This window comes from Neovison vison, chromosome 1 (assembly GCF_020171115.1).
Source record: "Neovison vison isolate M4711 chromosome 1, ASM_NN_V1, whole genome shotgun sequence".
Lineage (NCBI taxonomy): Eukaryota > Metazoa > Chordata > Mammalia > Carnivora > Mustelidae > Neogale > Neogale vison.
The window spans coordinates 103,010,714-103,037,005 of NC_058091.1; the positions used below are offsets into that span (position 1 = coordinate 103,010,714).

At 43.9% G+C, this 26,292-nt stretch overlaps 1 protein-coding gene across 3 annotated transcripts in view; it reads left to right on the forward strand.

The window, feature by feature from the left end:
* The first annotated feature begins 8,157 nt into the window (after nucleotides 1-8,157).
* The window catches only part of RAB23 (RAB23, member RAS oncogene family), a 63,018-nt gene continuing 44,883 nt past the window's right edge, over nucleotides 8,158-26,292 (forward strand). For 2 of the 3 annotated variants that reach the window (XM_044253540.1, XM_044253557.1), the window contains exon 1: nucleotides 8,158-8,175. The gene's annotated coding sequence lies outside the window, so the exon portion shown is untranslated. Of the gene's footprint in view, nucleotides 8,176-25,104; nucleotides 25,169-26,292 lie in introns of those variants that run through there. The other variant, XM_044253548.1, reaches the window with a different exon arrangement.

Here is a 26,292-nt window from a genome sequence, read left to right on the forward strand (position 1 = left end):
AATGCCCCTGACCTCCCTAGCTGTAAAGTCGGAATGATAATGCTCCTGTGAGTTAGAACTTTAAATGAGATGCAGTATGCAAGGTGCTTAGCATGGTGGCTCACACAGAAAACACTTGTTAAATAAATTTGGACAGGGGGCACCTGCCTGGCTCTGTTGGTGGAGCATCCAGCTCTTGATCTCAGCGTTGTGAGTTCGAGCCTCACGTTGGGTGTAAGGATTGCTTTAAAAGAATGGGGGGGGGCACCTGGGTGGTTGAGTCAGTTAAGCATCTGCCTTCAGCTCAGGTCATGATTCGGGGGTGCTAGGATCAATTCCCACCTTGGCCTCCCTGCTCAGCCAGGAATTTGCTTCTTCCTCTGCCTCTGCCTGCCTCTCTCTCTCTCTGTCAAATGAATGAAGTCTTAAAAAAGATTTTTTTTTTAATTCTATAGTTATTTTGTACAAGGCAAAGTAAATTTATTATTTGGGGGTGGGACACAAAAGCTTCAAAATGGAAAAACTTTTCTTCAAGACAGACTGATAGAGGGGTCCCTGGGTGAGTCATTTAGTTAAGCATTCAACTCCTGGTCTCAGCTCAGGTCTTGATCTCAGGGTTGTGAGCTCAAGCCCCACCCTAAGCTTCATGCTAGCGTGTGGGACCTACATACATACATAAATAATAGAATTAGAAAAGAAACTTTGTTTCCAAGACAGAATTATTTAAACCACAGTCCTACTAAATTGCATTAAATATCCACTATCAATAAAACCAGTATGCTAAATATTGGCAGAGTATCTAAAGCATGAAATATTCATAAGATGTTTCAAATTTTAGGGGTGCCTGGGTGGCTCAGTGGGTTAAAGCATCTGCCTTCAGCTCAGGTCATGATCCCAGGGTCCTGGGATCGAGCCCCACGTCAGGTTCTCTGCTCAGCGGGGAGCCTGCTTCCTCCTCTTTCTCTGCCTACTTGTGATCTCTGTCTGTCAAATAAATAAAACATTAAAAAAAAAGATGTTTCAATTTTTAAAGAAGTTATGTTATACCTTTTACTATTCCACACTGTTGATATATATTACACCAAATTCTAGCTTTGAAATGTATTTATTTTTTGATTATTGGAATTCATCTTTCATGAAATTTTTATTTAGTAGTATATTTTAAATTAAGCTTGAGGACATAACTGCAACCCAACAGCAATACATACAGGTGGTTTTCCATTCAAATTTACAAAAGCATTATTTAGTGGTAACAAAAATACAGAAGTTTGGTTTTCCTTTTAATCCAAAGTTTTTATCTTTATTTTTCAAGAGTTTATTTTAGAGAGAGAGTGTATGCATACAAGTGGGAGGAAGGGCAGAGGGAGAGACTCTCAAGCCCACTCAGCACTGAGCATAGAGCCTGACATGTGGCTTGATCTCATGATCCTAAGACCATGCATGACCTAAGCTGAAACCAAGAGTTGGACACTCAACTGAGTCGCCCACGTGACCCCCCAAATTTTTATTTTTTTAAAAGACCATTTACCAACATCCTATCATAGTTATTTGTTGGAGGCTACAGCTTGGTTGGAGTCGTGGATCAAACCAGGCCCCAACTTGAGTCTCCTTTAAAGTACGGACGCCTTGGGGCGCCTGGGTGGCTCAGTGGGTTAAGCTGCTGCCTTCGGCTCAGGTCATGATCTCAGGGTCCTGGGATCGAGCCCCACATCGGGCTCTCTGCTCTGCGGGGAGCCTGCTTCCTCCTCTCTGCCTGCCTCTCTGCCTACTTGTGATCTCTGTCTGTCAAATAAATAAATAAAGTCTTTTAAAAAAATAAATAAATAAATAAATAAAGTACAGACGCCTTGATAAGGGGTTAAGGACAGGAAAGTTGAGTAACACTGAGGAAGGGTCTGTGCTCTGTGTCGTGTGCTCGCCTACGTGACTTCCCACACGCTCAGAAGGGAACAATGTAGTCAGGGTCATGAATTCTTAATTGGTCCTTGTTGTTCCTGTACTTCCCATAACCCACTCCCTGGTTGATTGTCTTGCATCAATAGTAGCTGATGGCATTAGCCGTGACTACCTGGCATCACGAGATTTGTTTGTAGTTAATTTAAGACTTGTTCTAGGAACTTGCGGTCCTCTGACTAGATGCTGATGTATTACTCCTTCTGTTGTGATCTGCCTTATAAATGCTTGTAGAGTGGAATAAAAGCGGAACTGTTGGACATCCTCCTCAGTGCTCCTCCTGCCCCCATCTCTTTGTCTCTTAATTTCTTTTCACCAACTTCTTACTCTCACGTTCCTGCTCGATTTGTCGCGCCAGCAGTGACAGTAACTTCAACGGAGAAAAGAAAAGGAGCACCGTCTAATAAAAGTTACCACAGCCAAATCCTACAGTTCTCTAGGAAAGGTTTCAGTTTTTTTTTTTTTTTAAAGATTTTAGTTATTAAGAGAGAGCTTGTGTGCATGAGCAAGAGAGCACGATCAGGGAGAGGCGCAGAGAGAGGGAGAAGCAGACCCTCTCTGAGCAGGGAGCCCACTGTCTGGGCTCTATCCCAGGAGACCGAGATCATGACCCCAGCTGAATATAGCCACTTATCCGACTGAGCCACACCGATTCCCCTAAATATACTCTATTAGCAAATGAATTCACTTATATAACAGGCTTACGTATTTTAGGGTAAAACCTAACGCGTTACAATAGTACACATATTTTTAACAATTAAAACTGAATAAATTGGGGCACCTAGGTGGCTCAGTCGGTTAGGCAACTGCCTCATGATCCCGGAGTCTGGGGACCGAGTCCTGCATCAGACTCCCGGCCCCATGGGGAGTCTGTTTCTCCCTCTGACCCTCTCCCCTTTCATGCTCTGTGTCTCTCTCAAATCTTTTTTTAAAAAACTGAATAAAGTGACCTGTTAATTAGATGACTGTACCATGTGGGACAAATTTTTACCTCGCCAGTCATTTTCAGAGAAAGATACCCTGATGGTATAGTAGTGGGAGCCCCTGAGCAAGTTACCAGCAACTGTTTCAAAGGTTTGGAAAAGTTAACAATATTTTACATTAAAGTCATTCACTTTAAGTGAAACATTAGATCCTGAGGCCAATTCCCCATTCTAAGGTCTTCGGAAAAGTGCCCAGTCTTTGAAAGTCCTAGACACAATGAAGTACAGTATTGAGAGTTCTATGTATGTATGTATGTATGTATGTATGTATGTATGTGTCAGACAGAGACCACAAGCAGGCAGAGAGGCAGGCAGAGGGCTCGATCCCAGGACCCCGGGATCATGACCTGTGCCGAAGGCAGAGGCTTCAACCCACTGAGCCACCCAGGCGCCCCTTGAGAGTTCTTTTTAAGCATTGCTTTCTGTGACTGAAACCTCTCTGGGCATAGCAATCCCCGCCCCCAACCCCACTATTCTTTCCTTTCCTTAACCACACCCTTAAGTACACCCTCAGGGTAAAATGTCTTTGATCTGCACTGGAGGTCTGTCTGTGACACTTATTCCTAATCTTCACCTCCCACGTAGTCCTCCTAGGTAGCCTCCCCGCCCAGCGAGGACTCCCTAACCTCCAAACTATAAAAACATGTCTTAAAGGAAATAGGGTTGGGGGTGCCTGGGTGGCTCAGTGGGTTAAGCCTCTGCCTTCGGCTCAGGTCATGGTCTCAGGGTCCTGGGATCAAGCCCCGCATTGGATTCTCTGCTCAGCTTCCTCCTCTCTCTCTGCCTGCCTCTCCGCTTACTTGTGATCTCTCTCTCTCTCTCTCTGTCAAATAAATAAATAAAACCTTAAAAAAAAAAAAAAAAAAGGAGATGGGGTTGCAGAAATCTACTTGTCTTACTGCCAGAGACACGCTTCTGTCCTTAAGCCCCTTCAAAAACCGTTTCTTCTCAAGCTGGACTTACCAGTTTTTTTCTTCAGACTTACTTCTCCTTTTGCCTTTGGAGTCATTTTGCATAAACCCCCTTTCATGGAACACATTACCAACTTTTGAAACAACCACCTAACGTCATTCCATGATGAACAAAGGTGTTCACCCTCTTTTCAGTAGTGTTTTACTTTATTTTGAAAAAAATGCATGTGCACTATCAATTTTGGGCAGATAAAAGGCAATCATTGAGCCTGATTTTATTTAACTGCAGTTGAGCCTTGTACAGCATTCTATAACTGGGGTGCAGAGGAGCAAGAGCGCCTGGCTCCCAGGGTCTCAAACAGGCCAGGTTCAGCCACTCACCAATGACAAAATCCAAAGGCAGAGAGACAAGTGGTGGGGAAACAAGAGAAGAATTTATTTCAGTGAGGCCAAAACCAGGAAGACAGTGGACTAGTGTTCCAAAAACTGTCTTCAAAGTTCTGAAAACATTTCTATTTTTATATAAGGAAAATGTGGGACAAAGGTCAGTAGGTACCTGCAGGTGGGCAGAAAAGGTCAGGTTCATCATTGTCTGGAGGTCAATCATGAGGGGTCTTGCAGCATCAGGCAGTCCTTATTGCTTGAGGGGTAGTTCTGGTTCCCATCCCAGGATGCTTTGCCTCCTGGGTCTTTTGCCTGAGTTAAAACATAAGCCAGAGGGACACCTGGCTAGCTCAGTCAGGAGAGCATGCATGTCTTGATCTCCAGTGTGTGAGTTTAAATCCCATGTTGGGGGACACCTGGGTGGCTCAGTTGGTTAAGCGGCTGCCTTCGGCTCAGGTCATGATCCTAGCGTCCTGGGATCGAGTCCCACATTGGGCTCCTTGTTCGGCGGGAGGCCTGCTTCTCCCTCTGCCTCTGCTGCCACTCTGCCTGCCTGTGCTCACTCGCTTTCTCTCTCTCTCTGGAAAATAAATAAATAAAATCTTTAAAATAAAATAAATAAATCCTATGTTGGGTGTAGAGATTACTTAAATAAATAAGTAAATAAACTTAAAAAAAAAGATAAGTCAGAATGAAACAATCAGAGACTAAGGATTAAGGTCAAATAGAGGCAGTTGAGGTGACAGCTGGTTCTTTCTCAGTGGGGTTTAGGGGTGCTGAGCCCTGTGCAGCTGAAAATCCACATATAACCATTGACTCCCCAAAAACTTAACTACTGATAACCTACGGTTGACCAGAAGCCTTCCTGAAAACATAAGCAGTTGATTAACATACGTCTTGTGTTATATATGTATTATATATCATATTATTATAATAAGGTAAGCCAAAGAAAATGGTATTAAGAAAATCATAAGGAAGAGAAACTACACAAAAAGTACAGTACTGTATTTATTTAAAAATATATATATGTATATCTCTCTCTCTCTCGAAACAGACCCGTGCAATTCAAGTGTATCTATGCCTGTATTTCTCCTTCACTGAGAAGAGAAAAGGTGTTGTGATTATTGACTCATGGCCCAGCTTTTTAGAAAGAAATTCCTTTAAAATGTGGAAGGTCAATTCATTGATCCTCTTCAGTGCTAGAAATTCCTTCCAAAAGCATCCAGTTTTTGTTGTTTTAACTTTGTGCTTGCTCAGCAGCCTTCGGACTTGTAAATTGGTCTTCTAAATGCACCTACCCACAAGAAAGAAAAAGAGTCAGGAAAGACAAACGAGAAAGATGGGAAGGTAAGATGGCGGCTTCTGCTATTTTTAAGCAAGAGATGGTGCTGTGTGAAGTCAGGTCTGTTTACCATCCTTGGTATATAGTCTACTGTGAGTTATGAAACTAGCATTCTGTTTTGTGGATATAGGTTGGAAGATGATTGGTTTCCCAGTCCCTAATTATCCCTTGAGAAAGCTGGTAAAATTTAATTCTTTTTTTTTTTTTTTTAAGATTTTATTTATTTGACAGGCAGAGATCACAAGTAGGCAGAGAGGCAGACAGAGAGAGAGGAAGGGAAGCAGGCTCCCTGCCAAGCAGAGAGCCCGACCTGGGGCTTGATCCCAGAACCCTGAGATCATGACCTGAGCTGAAGGCAGAGGCTTTAGCCCACTGAGCCACCCAGGTGCCCTCTTTTTTAATTTAATTCTTAAGCATATAAAATTGAGGAGTAGAATCTGGACCCACCATGTGGCCCAGAAACCACCTCAAACCACACACAGGTATCTCTGTAATCATATTGTAAGGGCCTATTTAGCCAGAGCGATTCCATTTTGGATTAAACAGTCATTTTATTGTTTATGCAGTAAAACTTAAACTGTCCCTTTCCTCCTTCCCCCCAGGAGACTTGCTTAAAAACAAGTCCCGGAAACCAGTATCAGGTAACAAAGCCCAAATACAAGGGTGGGTCAGGCCAGGTGGAGACATCCAGGGGGGTGGGGGCATACTGTCTCCCTAGTTACCAAAGAGTATGGGCCTCACCCTTTGGGAGCCTTTTGGGTGCCAATTCTTACCAAGGTGATAGGCTAGTTCAAGTGTCTACTATAGGGTAAATTGTAATTCAGTTGGTCACTTATGTGTGACCTAGCATGACTGGTGTAGCTTTCTGTGTGTTACAATCTCATTGGCCGCCTGTGCGTGGCCAGGCCGAAGCACATGGCCTTTGCCCTTAAAGGCCAGTCTGTGAAGCAGAGAGGGGTCACCCTGTCTATAAGAGGCGAGGCCCCGAACGTTCGGTTTGATTCTCGTTGCTTGGCGCAAAATAAAGCTTTGCTTGACCTTCGCTTCGCGTCAGTCTTGCTCCTTTGATCACGGACCCATTATTAGGGACTTTCAATATCAGTTCATTATCCTTGCAGCAACACTTGTTTTGTCCCGCATTCTTTCTGCCTCATTTGAATAATGTCCCATCAGGGAGAAATATTTAGGAGGAAATTCAAGACATACTATCATTTTCTAAATAGCAGAATTTCTGAATCTCTGTAGGTTCATAATGGCGAAGCTAGCCGATACGTTTAGAAGGAACCAGCTATAACTTGGGTTAGCGAGAAAAGCATAAATACCTTGCTGGGGCCACAGACTTTATATCCATTTGACCTTAAATTCTGGAGTAATTGAGTTCATTGTATTTGTATTATTAAGGACTCATAGAATATGGTGTAAATGAAATTTTTACACAGAGAAGTACAAGCTCACTATTTCAATAAATCTTGCCAGATCACTGTTGAAAAAGATTGATTTCATTTCTCTTCCAACAGCATATGAGGCTTCCCCCTCTCCTGAGAGTAGAGCAGTCCAGTGAAACTTTCTTAAGCAGAAATGGCAAAAAGCAAAGAAGCAATTACCATTAATGTACATGGAAAAACTTTTTATCATCCTCAGAACCCCCACAAAATAACCCCCCAAAACAACTTCTCTTAGGCTATTCTGATCTCTTAGAACACATCTTGTCAAGAGATGCCCAGAACAAATTGAGATAGAGCACAGCGGCTCACAGACACTGTTCAGAGCTATGGCAGATTATGCTGAGATGCTGGGTGTGGTTCTCAAGGAAGGAGCCTGGCAGGGCCATCCTCTCTGCTCCCCATGTCTGCTGCTGGGCTGTAATGGCTCACTGCAAAACAAACGCTAGATGTTATCTTTTCTCGTTCTCTTTCTCTATCTCTTTTTTTGTTGTTGTTAAAGCAAAAATCCTCTTTGGATTTTTTTGCTTAGTGAAAACACATTCTAATGTAGGTCTTCCATACAAGCCAGGTAGCATAATGGAAACTTGTGAAAAGCAGGGAATAACTATATTATATCTGTTCATCCACAACTTTATTCACATTAAGTATTATTAACCTGTTAAATTTTGTCAGTTAGATATAAGAAAAATTATATCATTATTGTTTAATTTGCAGCTCCTTTATTGTACATATTAATACACTTTCATGGCAGTTGACTACTATATTTCTTTCCAGTATCTGACTCTATCATCTTTGCACATATTTCTATGCAGTTGATGGTCTTTGGCTTAGTGAGGAGTAAGAGTTCTTTGTATATTAAAGAAATTAGCCATTTATCTGTCAAATGTTGAGAGTACTTTTTCTTTTTTTTTTTTTTTTAATTTTTCTTTTTTTTTTTTTAAAGATTTTATTTATTTATTTGACAGAGCGAGATCACAAGCAGGCAGAGAGGCAGGCAGAGAGAGAGGAGGAAGCAGGCTCCCTGCTGAGCAGAGAGCCCGATGTGGGCCTCGATCCCAGGACCCTGAAATCATGACCTGAGCCGAAGGCAGCGGCTTAACCACTGAGCCACCCAGGCGCCCGAGAGTACTTTTTCTTAATTTGTTATTTGTCTTTTGCATCATTATTTGTAGTTCAAGGTAAGGATTTTTTTTCTTTTGTTTTTTAAAGATTTTACTTATTTATTTAACAGAGAGAGAGAGAGACCACAAGTAGGGTGAGCAACAGGCAGAGGGAGAGAGAGAAGCAGACTTCCTGCTGAGCAAGAAGCCCGATTTGGAGCTCCATCCCAGGACCCTGGGATCATGACCTGAGCCGAAGGCAGACGCTTAGATGACTGAGCCACTCAGGTGCCCCTCACAGTGAGTTTTTGAGACAAGTATTTACCAAGAAAGAATAAGAAAATCTCTGACTGTGGAGGTCAAGAAAAACAAGGCTGTACCCATCCCAAGCCTTGACATAAGTACGGCCATCTTGGCCCTGGCAGCCATCTTAGGTCTCTGGGACTGGTAAATGACCCCTGGCTCCAGGATGACTGACTGGAGCAAACACAATGATCAATCAGGAATAGGATGGCTTATCGTTGTAATGACTCATGTCAGGAATAACATGGCTTGATGTTGTAGTAGTTCATGTCAGAAAGAAAAAGGAAAAATAGGAACATAGGGCTAGAAGTCATGGCCCAATCACCTACTGACACCCCTGCTCTGACTGTAAAACTGTAAAAACTCTCACTGTAATCTGGTTCGGGGTCTAAGTCCCTACTCCGCTGTGTCGGGTATACCTGGGCCCAAGCTTAAGCTTGCTGAATAAACCCTCGTGTATTTACATCGGTGTTGGCTCCTTGGTGGTCTCTTGGATGTGAAAACTCAGGCATAACACTTAACATAACACTTAGTTTGACTACATCAAACTAAAAACCTTCTGTATTGCAAAAGAAACAGTAAACAAAATGAAAACACAACCTACAGAATGAGAGAAAATATTTGCAAACCTTCTGATGAAGGGTTGATATCATATAAAGATCTCCTACAACTAATAGGAAAAGTCCAGGGACTCCTGGCTGGCTCAGTCAGTAGAACATGTGACTCTTGATCTTGGGTTGTGAGTTTGAGCCCCATGTTGGGTGTGGCTTCTGAATATATACTATCTATGTGATGTGGGAATAACAAGTTGAAAATTTAATATATCAATCTCATTTGCTTTTAAATGTAGGGTTATTCATATATTCCATCCTTATTTTAAGAATTTAAATCAAAGGGACACCTGGGTGGCTCACTTGGTTAAGCAGCTGCCTTCAGCTCGGGTCATGATCCCAGCGTCCTGGGATCGGGTCCCACATTGGGCTCCTTGCTTGGCGGGGAGCCTGCTTCTCCCTCTGCCTCTGCCTGCCTCTCTGTCTGCCTGTGCTCACTCTAGCTCCTCTCTCTCTGACAAATAAATAAATAAAATCTTAAAAAAAAAAAAGAATTTAAATCAAAGAGTGGGTAACAACATGGTGACTGTTGATTAAGCTCTTAGAAATGCAGTTAACTGGGGCCTGAGTGACTCAGTGGGTTAAGCCTCTGCCTTCTGCTCAGGTCACAATCCCAGGACTCTGGGATCCAGTCCCGCATCCGCATCGGGCTCTCTGCTCAGCGGGGAGCCTGCTTCCCCCTCTCTCTCTGTCTGCCTCTCTGCCTACTTGTGATCTCTCTGTGTCAAATAAATAAATAAAATCTTAAAAAAAAAATGCAGTAACTACCAGATCATTGGAAGGATGTCTAAACAAATGTTCTAATAGCTGTACTAGGAAGGACATTCCATAGATACACTAGGAATCAGAAAGTTACCCAAATAGTACAGCCCTTTCAGAGAGGACTTCTCTCAGCACACTACTTCAACCAAAGCACATTTATATGCAAGAATGACCCGGCAGAGAAGAACAGAAAAAAAAAAAAAAGATTTTTTTTTATGTTCTAATAATTGATAAGCACCCTAAACCCAAAAGTGTATGTGATGGTACAGACTAGTCCATATGAGACAAGAACAACTGATGACAACCAAAAAAGGAAATCTAGGAACTTGTACTATATTCCCTAACTCACATTGGCTGGGGATTACAGGTAGTACCATAGTACCATAGTGACCACTATCAGCAAGTTCATGTGATATTGTGATGAATAAGAAGTATATATTTGGCCTTTGTTCCTATTCCTGGCATAGAGTTACTAAAAACTTTGGAATATCCTGGGGTGCCTGGGTGGCTCAGTGGTTTAAGCCTCTGCCTTCAGCTCGGGTCATGATCTCAGGGTCCTGGGATTGAGCCCTGCATCAGGCTCTCTGCTCCCCGGGGAGCCTGCTTCCCTCTCTCTCTCCACCTGCCTCTCTGCCTACTTGTGATCTCTGTCTATCAAATAAATAAAAATCTTAAAAAAAAAATAGACTACTCTTTAAAAAAAAAAACAAACAAACAAACTTTGGAATATCCTAAATGTTGACAGCAGCAGAGGTGTCTCTTGTTATGTTAATGAGGTGGATTTTGCTTGTCCCCTAAGGAGGGAGAGCTGGTTGCCAGGAGAACCAAACAGGTGATTAGAGGGTTGGAAATTCAAGTCTTACCTCCTGCTCCCCAGACCCCGCCCCCCCCATTACCTCTGGGAGGGGAGAGGGCTTGGAGGTTGACTCAGTCACGGATGGCCAATGGTTTAATCAATCATGCGTATGTGGTGAAGCCTCCATAAAAACCCAAGAGGACTGGGCCAGAGAGCTTTAGGGTAGATGAAGCAGTGGAGATGTGGGGAGAGTGGATGCCCGGAGAGGGCATGAAGCACTTTGCTCTTTCCCTACCCATCTCTTCCATCTGGCCGTTCCTGAGTTATATTCTTTTATAATAAACTGGTAATCTAGTTAAGTAAAATGTTTCTCTAAGTTCTGTGAGCTGCTCTAGCAAATTAATCAAAACCAAGGAAGAGATCATTGGAACCTCTAATCTGTAATGCATTGGTCAGAAGCACAGGTGATAACCTGAGCTTGTGACTAGCCTCTGAGGTGTGTGTGTGTGGGGGGGGGGGTTGAAGACTATCTGGTAGGACTGAACCCTTAACCTGTGGAATCTTAGGCTATCTCTAGATGGAAAGTGTCAAAACTGAGTTACATTGTAGGATACCCAGCTAGTGTCCAAGAATTGCTTGGTGGGAAAAACCCCACCCACTGGAATTAGGAGCCAGAATCTCAGTGGTTGTTCAAAAAACCTGTGAATCATTCCTGACATCCCCTCTTGTCCCTGTCTCATAGCCAAGTCCTATGGAGTCTACCTCCAAAACTAAAACCGAATCCATATGCTTTTTTTTTTTTTTTAATTATCTATTTATTTGACAGAGAGAGATCACAAGGAGGTAGAGAGGCAGGCATAGAGAGAGGCGGAAGCAGGCTTCCCGCCGAGCAGAGAGCCTGATGCGAGGCTCAATTCCAGGACCCGAGCCGAAGCCAGAGGCTTAACCCACTGAACCACCCAGGCACCCCCGCAACTGCTTTTTTGTACCACCCCTGTGACCACCTCAGTGACGCCTCCATCAGCTCTCACCTGGACCAGCCTTCCATGGGTCTCTTCATTTCACCTGTTCTGTGCTTTCATTAGCAGCCAAAGGAATCTGCCACGTGGATCTCCTTATCCCTGCACTAAAAACCCTCAAGGGCTTCCCAATGTACTTGCAATACAATCTACTTTGCCTATCCTGACCCACATGCTCTGGCCCCTGCCTCCCTCACAACCTCATTTTATACCACTTTCCACCTTACTCCTGCACACCAACTCCTTTTCGGTTCCTCAAACCCACCAAATTATTTCCTGCCTCTGGTCATCGTACTTGTTGCTCCTTCTACTTAAAATGTTTTTCTGCCCATTCTTTAGCCAGCTAACACATTTATCCTTCAGATAACTGATGAAATATTACTTTGTTGGAAAGGTCTCTCTGACTCTCCAGTTTAAATTAGGGCCCCTTTTATACACTGGTTATTTTGTTCATGTATATAATTTTTCTTTAATGTTTTTCTTTTCACTCATCTACAATTCATGATCTCTAAAAAGTTTGTAGCTCATAGAGTCAGACACAGTAGAAAAACTAGCAAAGGACAACGGATACTTTTTGCTGGGTCAGTGAAGGTACTAAATTGAACAACCAGTAAATGACTTGAAAATATAACGTTTCAGGGGTACCTGGCTAGCTCAGTAGTAGAACATGAAGCTCCTGACCTTGAGATTGTGAGTTCCAGCCTCACCTTGGGCGTACTGATTACTTAAAAAATTTTTGTTTATTAAATAACTTTTTTACAGTGTTTCCCCTAAATAGTTTTGTATAACTCATTTCTAGACAACAGCAGGTAAAATTTCTTTCAAAGTCTTTTAGACTGGGGTACCTGGGTGGCTCAGTCAGTTAAACATCCAGTTCTTGATTTCAGCTCAGGTCATGATCTCAAGGTCCCAAGATGGAGCCTTGCATGGGCTCCACACCCAACAGGGAGTCTGCAGGACATTTTCTGTCTGTCTGTCTCTCTCCCTCTCAGCTTCTCCCCCGATCCCCAGCTCACACGCACATGCTCTCTCTCTTTCTCAAATAAATAAATAAATATAAAAACCATAAACAAAAGCAAAACAAAAAACCAAGTCCTTCAGACTAATTTCATTGCCATTTTTGCTACAGCACCACTGCAGCATTTTTTTCCGTGTAGGCTTTCATTACATCACTGAAAGAAGCCCTACAGTCTCTACTGTGTCCTTGGGTATATCCTTGAGTCAAATAAAAAGTAGATTTAATTGCAGTAGACTGTCCAAAATCCCATGGATATGGAAAAGGCCTTCAAGAAGTTTTTCTCCGATTTGAATCCTCACATTCATTCTCTGCTTCCATTAGAATTTTCTTTTTCTTTTCTTCCATTTAAAAAATTGTAAGTTATATTTAACATAAAATTCAGCGTTTTTGATCATTTTTAAGGGTACAGTTTCAGGGGCATTAAGCACATTCACGCTGCCATGCAACTATGGCCACCATCTTCTCCGGAACATTTTTCATCCTGCAAAATGGAAACTCTGTACCCATTAAACACTAACTCCCAATTCTCTCCTCTCCTCTGCCTTTGGCAAGCACTATCTATGAATTTGACTATACTATGTGTCAGAATTTCATTCCTTTTTGAGACTGAATATCATTATAAATCTCTAAAAAAACAAAAACAAAAAAAAAGATTTCTCACCATTGTTTATTGTTTTAAAGCTCTTTATTTTTTTTATTTTTATTTTTTAAAAGATTTTATTTATTTACTTGACAGAGATCACAAGTAGGCAGAGAGGCAGACAGAGAGAGAGGAGGAAGCAGGCTCCCCACTAAGCAGAGAGCCCAATGCGGGGCTTGATCCCAGGACCCTGAGATCATGACCTGAGCTGAAGGCAGAGGCTTTAACCCACTGAGCCACCCAGGTGCCCCTTAAAGCTCTTTAAATTTGTTTTTTGTTTTAAAACAATTTTTTAAAGATTAACATATAATGTATTATGGGTTTCAGGGGTACAGGTCTGTGATTCATCAGTCTTACATAACACCCAGTGCTCACCACAACACATATCCTCCACAATGTCCAGCACCCAGCCACCCCATCCCTCCCACCCCCCAATTTCTCACCATTCTTGCCAACACGTATATTTTATTTGTTTTGTTTTGTTTTAAAGCAGCCATTCTAGTGGGTGTGAAATAATATCTCATTGTGGTTTTGATTTGCATTTTACTAGTAATGAGTGATATTGAGCCTATTTTCGTGTACTTATTAGCCAATTGTACATCTTCTTTGGAAAAATGTGTATTTAAGTCCGTTTGCCCATTTCTTTTTTTATTTTGTTTTATTTTATTTTTAAAGATTTTATTTATTTATTTATTTATTTATTTGACAGAGAGAGAGAGAGAGAGAGAGAGATAGATCACAAGTAGGCAGAAAGGCAGGCAGAGAGAGAGGGAAACAGGCTCCCCACCGAGCAGAGAGCCTGTTGCTGGGCTCGATCTCAGGACCCTGAGATCATGACCCGAGCTGAAGGCAGAGTCTTAACCCACTGAGCCACCCAGGCACCCCCATTTGCCCATTTCTTAATTGGATTTTTCCTTTTCTTTTAATTGGGGTGAGTACATTACTCAAAGAGACTACTAACCAAATCATGGAAATAAATCAATTGTCTACTTGACATTAAATTTCTTGTTAATAATCACTATGTTTATATTTATAAAACTGTATTGCAATTATATGGTAAAACAAATTAAAAATTAAACTTTTTATTGTATTTTATTTAAGTTGTTTTATTTAACTGAGAGAAAGAGTGTGAGAGAACACAAGTTGGGGGGCAGAGGGAGAAGGAGAAGCAGACTCCCCACTGAGCAGGGAGCCCAATGTGGGGCTTGATCCCAGGACCCTGGGATCATGACCTGAGCCAAAGGCAGATGCTCAACTGACTCAGCCACCCAGGAGACCCTAAAATTTAAAAGTTTTAATTTTACAAACTACTGCACATGAACTATAATTCACCCACAGAAAAATGTACATAGAAGAGTACAGTTTGGTGAATTTTCACAAATGAGCACACATGTGTAACCAGGGCCAAGATCAACAGAAAGAGCCTTACTAACACCTTGGCCTCCCTCACCCAGTCACTATTCCTTTTCTGCCAACGTAACCATTATCCCAAATTTTAGCAGATAACTTTTCCTGTTTTTGTGCTGAAATGGACTTAGTAGGTACTTTGTGAGCCTTATTTTCTCTCTCTCTCTTCCTTCCTTCCTCCTTCCTTTCTTTTTCCTCCTTCCTTCATCCTTCCTTCCTTTCTTTGATTTATTTTGGAGAGTGCAAGCATGCCTGCTATCTGCAGGGAAGAGGGGCAGAGGGAGAGGGAGAGAGTATCCTGAAGCAGACTCCCCAGTGTTCTCAGAACCTGATCCCAGGACCCCGAGACTGAGAACTGAGCCAAAATTGTGAGCAGGCTCCTCGACCAACTAAGCCACTCAGGTGCCCTGGACCTTACTTTCTATGCTCAAATTTACATTTCCGCAGTTAAGCCATTTCATGTTGGTTGTTTTAGGTCAGTCTTCTCATTGTTGCATAGTATTCCATTATATGAACACTGAATTTATTAATTTATTCTGTTGTTTATGGTCTTTTGGTTATTTTCATTTGGGAGCTGTTAAAAAAAAATGCGGCTGTGAACATTCCTGTTCGTTGATGCACCGTTAAGTCCTCATTTCTCCTGGCTGGATTTGTAGAGGTGAAACTGCTTGTTGGGTCACAGGGTAGGCTACTTTGGTAGATAGAACCAAACTGATTTTTTTTTTTTAAGATTTTATTTATTTATTTGACAGACAGAGATCACAAGTAGGCAGAGAGGCAGGCAGAGAGAGAGGAGGAAGCAAGCTCCCTGCTGAGCAGAGTCCTATGCAGGACTCCATCCCAGGATCCTGGGATCATGGGATCATGACCAGAGCCGAAGAGGCAGAGGCTTTAACCCCACTGAGCCACCCAGGTGCCCCAGAACCAAACTGATTTTTTTTTTTAAAGATTTTATTTATTTATTTGTCAGAGACAGAGGGAGAGAGCGAGTGAGCACAGGCAGACAGAGAGGCAGGCAGAGTCAGAGGGAGAAGCAGGCTCCCTGCCGAGCAAGGAGCCTGATGTGGGACTCGATCCCAGGACCCTGGGATCATGACCTGAGCCGAAGGCAGCTACTTAACCAACTGAGCCACCCAGGCGTCCCCCAAACTGATTTTTAAAAGAGTTGTTCTAGCTTACATTCCAGAAGCAGAGTAGATGAATTCAGTTTCTCCACATCCTTGTGGTGTGGGAAACAAAGGCAAAAGAAAAAATTAAATTTCCTTACTACTTAGAACCCACTGACAAGTCCTTGAGACAGGCAAAGTGAGGTTCCACTAGGAACTCAGTTGCCTTTATGTTAATGCTTTGCTCAGGGCAAAAGGCCATCTTAGCTTAACATTGTCCTGACCTCCCCTCCCTGCCAGGATCCTGTAAGTCTACTTTAATATATAAAGATTCCTTTGGACACTTCCTTTACCTTGAAAGACTCCGCATATAGACACCCCCCCCAGCCATTGATTAACTAACTGCTTCTTGGCTTTTCTGTAATCACTCGCCCTTCCCCTGTTAGACCCCTCCCCCAGTTAATTGTTTAACCACTCCCTTGCCTTTCTGTAACCACTTGGCTTTTAGGGGGTGATACTGGTCTCCTGTTTCAACAGGATACTTTATGTGCATAGTCATGTAGGCAAGGGGGGTCGCCTAGGTACGTGGGCCTAGTCACGTAGGCAGGATGTTTCTCTGCTGAGTAATAAGGTCCAACTCCCCCTCCTCACTCCCCCTCCCCACCTTTCTCTTCGCGTGCCGGGGTCCTTCAAAGCCAATCTACAAACACCGAGTATGCCTTACATTCAAACCAGCCAATAAGAACCTTGTAACTATGTTTCTGCTTCTGTACGTATGCTTTCGCTTCCCCAAACCCCATAAAAAGGCCCTGAACAAAGGGCTGGCGCGCGAGTCTTCCTAAGACTTGATCGCCCGCAGGTACCTGTGTCAACTCAATAAACCTCGTGCTGTTTGCATCTGATCAGTGGACTCGGCTTGGTTTTTGGGTCCGGGGGTCTCCTCCTGAGAAGGGGTCCATTCCGGGGTGCTTGGAGCCCCGGGGGATCTTTCATTTGGGGGCTCGTCCGGGATACGAGACCCCCCACCCAAGGACCACCGACCCACTGTCAGGAGGTAAGCTGGCCAGCACTTTATTCGTTGTGTCTGTTCGTTGCGTCTGTGGCTGCGTCTGAACCTGTTACTTGTGAATTTGCGCATGCGTTTGGTTTGGGGTTCGATCGGATCCATTTGTATTTGGCGAGGGCCAGAAGGAGCTGACGGGCTCGGACTTCTCCCTCGCAGCCCTGGAAGACGTTCCAGAGGCGTTTGTAGTCCCGCCGGACGGGACATTTGAGTATTTGCGCATGCGTTTGGTTTGGGGTTCGATCGGATCCATTTGTATTTGGCGGGGGCCAGAAGGAGCTGACGGGCTCGGACTTCTCCCTCGCAGCCCTGGAAGACGTTCCAGAGGCGTTTGTAGTCCTCCCGGGCGGGACATTTGAGTCCTTCGGGACATTTGGGCCCCGGTGCAGCGGGGCATTTGGAGCTCAGCCTGTATCAGAGAGATACGTGGCCTTGGTTGGAGAGGGGGAATCCGGACCCCCAGGATCTCCGCTTGAGTTTTTGCTTTCGGTTTTGTACCGAAATCGCGCAGCGTCCTTCTTGTTAACTGTTTTGTGTGTCTTACTTATTGTCCTTGGTGTTTTCTTTGACTCTAAAATGGGGCAAACACTTACCACCCCCTTAAGTCTCACTTTAGGTCACTGGAGAGATTCTGAGTTTCTCCTAATAGATGTGGGGGTTTCTCCCTCACTCACTTCCCATGTTAATGGCTATAACTGGAACCAACGGGTTGGTCTAACTCGAGACAGAGACCATAAGGAATATTCCCGAGCAGCTGCCGAAACTCTCTTTGTTTCGGGGAAGTTTCCCTGTGTTCTCTGGCCCGACTTGGACTGCTTAACCCCTCCCCCCTTGCTGGTGGGAAAGCATGGCATCTGCTCCTCTGTTGGGGCTTATGAGCTCTAAAACCGGGAATCTTTTCTCTGCCTCCTGGCAGCACTTTGTTTCTTCTGTTTCCCCCTTATCGTATTTCTGTACCAATGTGCGTGCAGCCTGCATGACTAGCCTCTCGATCATGCACCACGGCTCCTTCTCTCTCCACTGTCAACGAGCAAGAAGAGCACCCCCTGGACCTAACACCCCACTCCAGATCTTCCCACTTGTTTCTCAGGTAAACATTTGAAATGGAGTGGGTCCAGGTGAACTGTAAATCAGTATTGGAATGAAGTTAAGTTTGTTGGTTTAACTAAGATAAGATGTGTCTTTTAAGTTATCAGCAGTAAATGTGAAACTTCGAAGTTTACTGAAGGTCAAATAAGCTCATGTTATTTGTTAAAATTTGTTAGCAAAGAGATGACTAAACTGATGGTTAATTGTCTGTCTCAAAGTTCTAATGGGTAATTGCTGAAGTAGCTTTCAAAGTCTTTGGTAACCTGAAAGTTTTAAAGTTTTGCTTGGATGACAAACGGAATTGAATTGTGGACATCTATATCTTAACCAAACAGGATAAAAGGCTAAGTCGTTAATTACTGGATGTAGAAAAGTATTTAAATCTGCTGGTAAACTTGTTTTCCACTTAACTGATTCATAAATTTGCCACCTGAAAAATTCTGTTATAACAGTTCACAAATGGCTAATAACTAAAGGTGTTTCTAAGAATACAAAGTTCTGCTTAGTGTAACTAAAACTGATGAAAATAAGGAAAACTCTATAAAAAAGTAGGTGATATGTAAAAAAGATTTAAGGAATGGGAATACATTTTGTTGAAGGTTAGGGAAGGTAATTTTGTCCTCAATAAAATGGTTGTTTGAAAGAAAATGGCTTGGGACAAAACCTGAATGCAAAGGAAAGATGTAAAAGGTTTGTGAAGGGAAATCTTCAGAAAAGGAATTTTAGATATGGTCAGGACAGACTAAAAAGGAAGAAAAACAACCTCCAAGGTGATTTAATACTCTCCTGACCTGCCTCCACATAAATTATACTTCCAAGTAAAGTATAAGGGCCATTTGGCCTTGAGAGATTAAGGAAGCAGCCCAACCTTGAGAGACTGCGAAAACACCCGGTTGCCATCCTCCATTGCCTGTAACCATAGAAATTCACTCTAATCTGTAAAGAGTAAAAAGGGAGATTGATCACCTCCCATTAGCCAGAGATACCCAAAAGGGAGGGTATCCAACCTGTTTGAATCTGAAGAGTGCCTGACTGTGTAAATCTGTCTGTACGGCTTCACTGCTTCGGCTACGGAGTCTGAGTGGGCTGCACCCTGAGTCTCGCAGGGCGTCATATGGCAGAACGGTCATCTACTCCACGGAGTAGCCTGGTCTGGGGTTTATTTGGACAGGCCTTAGCTAAAACGCTCCTAAGTTCCTGTGGGGAATGCGAGCAGGACAGCAGGGGAAAGATCCCCCTCCCTTGTCTGCGACATCATTCATGATGGGAGAAAAACCCAGAAAACTCCTATCTTAAGACTGCACACTTAAAAATAAAATTAAAAAGGGAAAAGACACTGGTATAAAAAAAAAAAAAAAAAAAGCTGATTTTCTTTGTTTAAAAGGACAAAGTTTTCTTAGATTAATTGATCAGATAAGAGAATGTAAATGGTTTTCTCTTTGCCAGCCCAGAAAACCCAGTCTCTATGTTTTGTTTTATCACGTGTTTAACATCCCTAATTATATTTAGGCATGTGCTTTAAAACTTTCTAAGATTTTAGCAATTGTTGACAAGATTTAAACCAATGATAAACCTTGGGTTACATTTGGGAAAATGCTATAATTATTCTAGAGATTCTATACATTTCCTAAAGTTTTAAATGTTTTAAAAGATCATCGCTTGATATTATAATTACAGAAATGTTATGTGTCACAGAAGTAACCTGATTTCCTTGTCAGCTAAATTGTAAACTCTTGTCTCATCAGCTCTAACCATATCCATTCCGAGTTTTGTCATTTGTAATTGTTTTAATTCTCTTGTAAAATGAGTTTTATCTTAAAGGAGATTCATATAAAGGACTTCCAGGACAAATACAGATATTTGATATACTTGAAAATCCTAAAACTGAAATGGGTAAAAATTTCCAGAACTAACTAAAGGTGCATTCACCAGATTTAATAACATGGGACTAAATGGACTACAAGATTATAGTGTTATGTCTCTTAATGTTTTGTCTTGTTTTAGACATTGCAGCTTCTCTAATGTTTGCTCTTCCAGACTTGGGATACTTTTTCTTAAGTTATCTATAACTCACAGAGATGTAAAAGTGCTCAAGGCATTCAACTTTTCTCTCTATCTGAACCCTCTGAAACCAAAAGGTCTCAGTAAGTATTCTTTCTTCCATGGCAATCAGTCATTTGCATAAGTTCAATAAGAATCTGTTCTCCTTGTAACAGGACAGCATTGGAAACTGGTTATTTTACCAAGGCTTTGACTGGAATGTCATATTTGAAAAGACTCGGATATGACCAGACAGTTTAAAGGAACTAAGGTTGACTTTATGAAACCTGGAGCCATAAAGCCCCTTGGGACTATTGGCCTGATACCTTGTTTACAGAGTTCCCAGCAGCCTCACCAGGTGAGTAAAGAATGTCACTCCTTGGTAGGTGCAGAATCTCATGAAGAGGCATATGCCCAAATCGACAGGTATTGCAGGCATGCCTGATGGCAAGTATGTGGCTTGGCTTCTGGCCTGGAGAGGCTACTAGAAGTTCAACCTAGAGATTCCTTATAAGAAGTTCCAGCAAAGCAGATTCTAAAAGATCTATATGATCACACTCAACTGTTCTTGCTGAGCTTATGTAAATAATGGGCCAAGTTTGTTAAAACTGGACTTGTTTCACAAGTGACTTAGTCCTGATTTGGCTATCTCTGTAAATGAGGGTTATCTTAGAGAGAAAAATTATATTTTAATAACACACCTTTATGGATATTAAATTCTAGATTCGATTGTCTTTAAATGTTTGTTTACCTAAGCTAAACAATTTGAGGTAAACTTCGGAGAAGTTACACAATAGCTTCTTTAATCAATCTTATTATCTTGTGGGTATATTAACAAGACCCCACGGCACATGATTAAACAACTGGAAAATGGGATTGATTCCCCTATAATTGTATAACTTAACTAACACCTTGTTTGTGGCTGGGATAATGAAATCGCCTAAAGGCCAGCCTATTGCACTCCATAGGATTAACTATGGACTTATAGAGATAATGGATGACCCCACTTTCTTTATGATTAGATCGGATGATGCATGGGGAACTCCCCTTATCTCTTGACAAGTTTTCTCACTTGCCAGCGATCCTCTGTAATCAGGATATTGTTAAGGCTGGACCACTCAAAGGTCTTCTTATTGGTTTCATCCCTTAGTCATATTTATCCTAGAGGCCACCTCTGTTGAGGTGCAATTGCAAATAGATGCTTTAGTGAAACCTAGAACAGCCCTCATAAAAGAGCCTCAAAGCTCACGATGGGACAGTCCCTGACAGTGATGACTTTACATCAGGCCCAGATTTGTCTTAGAAGCCAAAGGCCACTAATAGATGATGGAGGCCGACTTATTAAATACTGGGCTATACTTACAGATATGCCAGAAATAATACTTAAAACTTGTCAAAGTTTAAACCTAGTTACCTGTATGCCTGAACCTGACCACTGTTCTTCTTTCTCTATAGAGCAAAACTGTTCAGAGGTTATTGATCTTGCTTACTCTATTTGGCCAGATTTAAGATGCCCCTGTTAAAAATAGGAATGACACTTGGTTTTCTGATAACAGTAGTTTTCATAAAAAGAATAAGAAAAGCTAGGTATACTGTAGTGTTCACTAGCACTTTGCAATTGCCAAAGCCTAAGAATAAACATTAACACTGACTCCAAATATGCCTTCCTGGTACTACATGCCCATGGAGCAATTTGGAAAAAAAAAGGGGATTGCTGTCAAGCCATAACTCCCCAATCAAATATGGGCCTAAGTTACAAAACCCTCCTTAACTTACTAAGGATGGTGTATATCAAATCTGGGATGCATATCTGTGGCTTACACCCACGATTGAACGGCTCAGTCAGAAGGCAGTTTTATGCTGGGAACAAAGAAATCATACGAGTGATATTTGGGCAAATAACACACGATATCTAGGATGGCTATCACTAGAAATGTGTTCCCAAGTAACAGTACTCCAGGCTACTGACTGGTTTGCTACTGACTGGGCAAGGCGACCTGGCATTAGATGGCCAGCTCCAAATGGAACCCAGTGGATATGTGAAACAAACCTGTGGCCCTGGCTTCCTCCAGGGTGGATAGGTCGCTGTACCTTAGGATTTGCCTGGATTCATGGGCGCATTACTAAAACCATTACAACTCCAGCTAGTCTCCCCAACTTAAAACAAAGATGGATGCGATCTATTTTTTTTAAATGGTATAATCACTTAGCATCCATTTTTGTTCCATCTTTGTGACTAGAGGATGTCATGTGGCATATATGTAATTCTCAAGACAGAATGTTGTGTGTACATCCCAGACTATCACAAAAATGTCACAGGATTAATAAAGGATATGAATGCCCAGATTAAAGCTCTACAAGATCCTTCTCTCTCTCTCAGCAATTGGTTAGCTTACTGGTTTGGAGGAGGACTGTAGCCAAATCTCCTTTTTGGGCTTCTCATTCTTATTGCCTTATTAGCCTTAATATGTTGCTTTGTTCGCTGTTTCTCTACTTGGTGCCGAGACTCCATCGCTGCAATGACTTCACCACGACAGATGATCCTTACCATGCGCAAAGATACTTTTTCACTGTCAGCACTGGATTCAGCTGCCTCCGCCTTTTGTAACTCCCCTATACATTCCTCCACTGATCAATGTTGACCTGAGTAGGTAGGGACAGCTCTACGCCCCTATTCAGCAGGAAGAAGTTACAGAAGATAAGACCTTCCACCTTCAACCACCTTAAAGATTTAAGGGTCAAAATTGTTCAGGAGGCTGGCTGAAGAGGGAGCAGGGGCTAGCGCCTTGCACCCCCTCTCCACCCCTCCCCTTGATAATATGTATGACATTTCACAGGCACCCCTGACTGCCCTGAAAAAAAGAACAAATGTTTATATTGCAGAGATCACAGTCTTGTAAGGCAGGAGTCTCCCTTTGTTTGCAAATGTCCTTGAGATTTACAACAAAGAAGTTACCTTATCAATAGCCCAATTTCCAAAGACACATAACTCAGTTCCTCAAGCCCATCTGCAAGCCCTGCAGCTAGTACACCCTAACATCTGCAAGCTAGCAATGGGAACTCCAGCCAATTAGGATGTAGAAAATTACTTTGACCGCCTTCACAACCATCCCCCCCGGGGTGACTCGGGTTAAATCCTTGGGGAAGCTATGGGGACTGAAGTCAACAAAGTATGTTAAGAACACTTATGCCCCGGGTTTCACAGACCCAGAGAGTGGACCTACTGTAGTGGGACATCCCACTTTTATTGTCGCTATTGGGGCTGCAAAACCACTGGTGACACAGCAATATCAGCTAATTCGACAGACCGGATCCCAAACTGACCTGGTACAGGACCAGAGCGAATGGATATAAGATTCTATCCATGATAAAGAAAAAGGGGGGAATGAAAGACTCCGCATATAGACACCCCCCCCAGCCATTGATTAACTAACTGCTTCTTGGCTTTTCTGTAATCACTCGCCCTTCCCCTGTTAGACCCCTCCCCCAGTTAATTGTTTAACCACTCCCTTGCCTTTCTGTAACCACTTGGCTTTTAGGGGGTGATACTGGTCTCCTGTTTCAACAGGATACTTTATGTGCATAGTCATGTAGGCAAGGGGGGTCGCCTAGGTACGTGGGCCTAGTCACGTAGGCAGGATGTTTCTCTGCTGAGTAATAAGGTCCAACTCCCCCTCCTCACTCCCCCTCCCCACCTTTCTCTTCGCGTGCCGGGGTCCTTCAAAGCCAATCTACAAACACCGAGTATGCCTTACATTCAAACCAGCCAATAAGAACCTTGTAACTATGTTTCTGCTTCTGTACGTATGCTTTCGCTTCCCCAAACCCCATAAAAAGGCCCTGAACAAAGGGCTGGCGCGCGAGTCTTCCTAAGACTTGATCGCCCGCAGGTACCTGTGTCAACTCAATAAACCTCGTGCTGTTTGCATCTGATCAGTGGACTCGGCTTGGTTTTTGGGTCCGGGGGTCTCCTCCTGAGAAGGGGTCCATTCCGGGGTGCTTGGAGCCCCGGGGGATCTTTCACCTTTATCCCCCAAGATACATGTTGACAACCATCCTTCAACCATGTAGCCCACTGATATACAACTGAAGGGTCTCATGATGACTGAAGTTTTATTAGATGGTAATAAATGACATTTTCCTAACAACTGCTAACCCCCTCAAGGTCCTAAAAATCTTGCTTCCCAAATTCCTTGGAGACTTACTACCCCTAACCCCCTCCCAACTTGAAAGTACATAATGGGTCACTCCTCATGATCCCAGTGTAGCTCTTCTGCCCACTCCTGTGCCCAAGCTTTAATAAAACCACCCTTTTGCACATAATTCTTTCCTAGCCATAGGCTCCAAACCCCATTTCCTACTTCACTTGGGAGTATTTTTCCAACACTTGGTGTCTTCCTTTATTCCCTTTTCTATTGTATTTTGAAATAAAAAAACAACTCAAGCAAAGTTTAGATTGCTTTTGGGGGGACCTTTGAGTTGTTGGTTTGGTTCTCTGAATTGTTAACCATCTAAGACATCTACTTTGTTCAGTCGCAAGGTGTTGACTGTGAGTGCGTCCTCGGTTTTGCTCAGCACTTTTCGCTCACTCTACCCCTTGGATGTCATCAGGTGAAGAAAATGAGGTGTGCGTCCAAGGCGGAGCAGGTCCTTTGGGTACTCTAAAAGTCTGGTCACTTAGTAGGCGAAACTTAGGCGGACCTTCGTCTGTCAGTTTTTTAACTAGGGTCCACGATCTGGTCGCTCCCGCCCGCCGCCCGTCTCCCTACTGCCGCCGGGTCCCGGGAGGGATCGGGAACGCGAAGGAGCCGCCCTGCGGGGCACCAGCCAGAACAGGGGTGGAGCGGGGCGGGGGGACCCGGTCCGCGCGGAGCATGCGCAGACCAAGCCCAGCGCATGCTCCGCAGAGCGGCGGGTCCACAGATGAGGGGAGTCGAGTCTCCGGCGCCCCTCCAACCCTGCCGGAGTTGCTGCAAAGGCGCTTGTTCCGAGCCCCGGCTGCCAATAAAGTTCGTTAAAAAAAAGTCATAGTCATTCTTAAGAGAGCGAAGGAGGGCGCGAGCCAGCCGGGCGGCCCCGCTGGGGTTGCTGGCGCCCTGGGAGGAGGAGGAGGAGGCGGTGGTGGCGGCGGCGGCGGCGGCGGCGGCGGCGGCGGTTGCGCCGCGACCAGGAGGAGCCGGTCGCGCCGGGCGGCGAGTCCGCGGCCGGCGGGGGACGGTGAGTAGCGGCTTGCACTCCGGACCGCGGCGCTGCTCTCACTCGCCCTGTCCAGCGGCTGAGGGCTCCCCCGGCTCGGCTGAGGAAGGACCCGCTTCTCCCTGGGGTCCCGGGATGTGCCGTACCCCGGGGACTGTGGGGGATGTGGGGGGCAGGGGCCTCTAGGCCCGGGCTCCCATCCCCCCGGCCCCGGCCGCTGAGCGCCCGCTCCCCAGCCGCAGAGCGCCGTGCCCAAGTTCCCGCGGGAGGAGGTGGGCGGCAGTACCTGCCCGGCCTCCGCTCTCAGCGCCCCGCGGCCCGGGCTCCCAGGGTGTGCGTCCCTGGCATTGCCCCTTGAGCGGGAAGGAGCGAGACGCAGCGGGGGCGAGGCGCTGGCCTCCAGCTTGGCCGAGCACCCAGCTTCTCGCCTTCTCCCAGCGCCCACATGGGGAGGGGGCGACCCAGGCCGGGGCCGTCACCAGCAAGGGGCGTCAAGTGCCGGGTTCTGCTTGATCCGAGGCGGGGTCTCAGGCTCTGCCCTGGCTTTTAGAACCCGCTCCTTCCTGCGGCGGGGCCCCCTCCTTACCCGCGGCCCCACCCTTCCCTAGTTTCTTGCTCAGACTGCTAGAATATGAATGAGCCAGACTGCACTATTTCATTGACACTGGCTGCCACAGAATTACTTAACTCGGAGAACAGAGGAGCCGAGGAGCTCCCAGACGTAAGAACTTGAGGGTGTGTGCGAGCGCATTAAAGAGTCTGAAAGGGTCGTTTCTTTAGGCTTTATATAACTCCTAACGTTGTCTAGGTGATTTCATCGAACCTAACAAGCTTTTCAGTGTTATAAACACAGTCGTACCTGTACTTACGTACCTTTTCTAATTTATTAGACTGCATTGGTTGGAAATCTTTTTTTTTTTTTAAAATTAAATTTGGGGAAAACGGCATTTAGAAAAGAGTATTTATGCAAAGCGTTGCTGTAAGCTTTTTAATTATGATACTCAGCATTATCTTATTTTCTAAGAACTTAGCTGTTTGGATAGAGTGCTTTATGTTTATAGAGCAGTAGTAGCTGATAATCACCGGACTGGCTGTGTTAAAATCTGATTGCTCTTCTCTTCTTTTAAATTTTACTTTTAAAATTA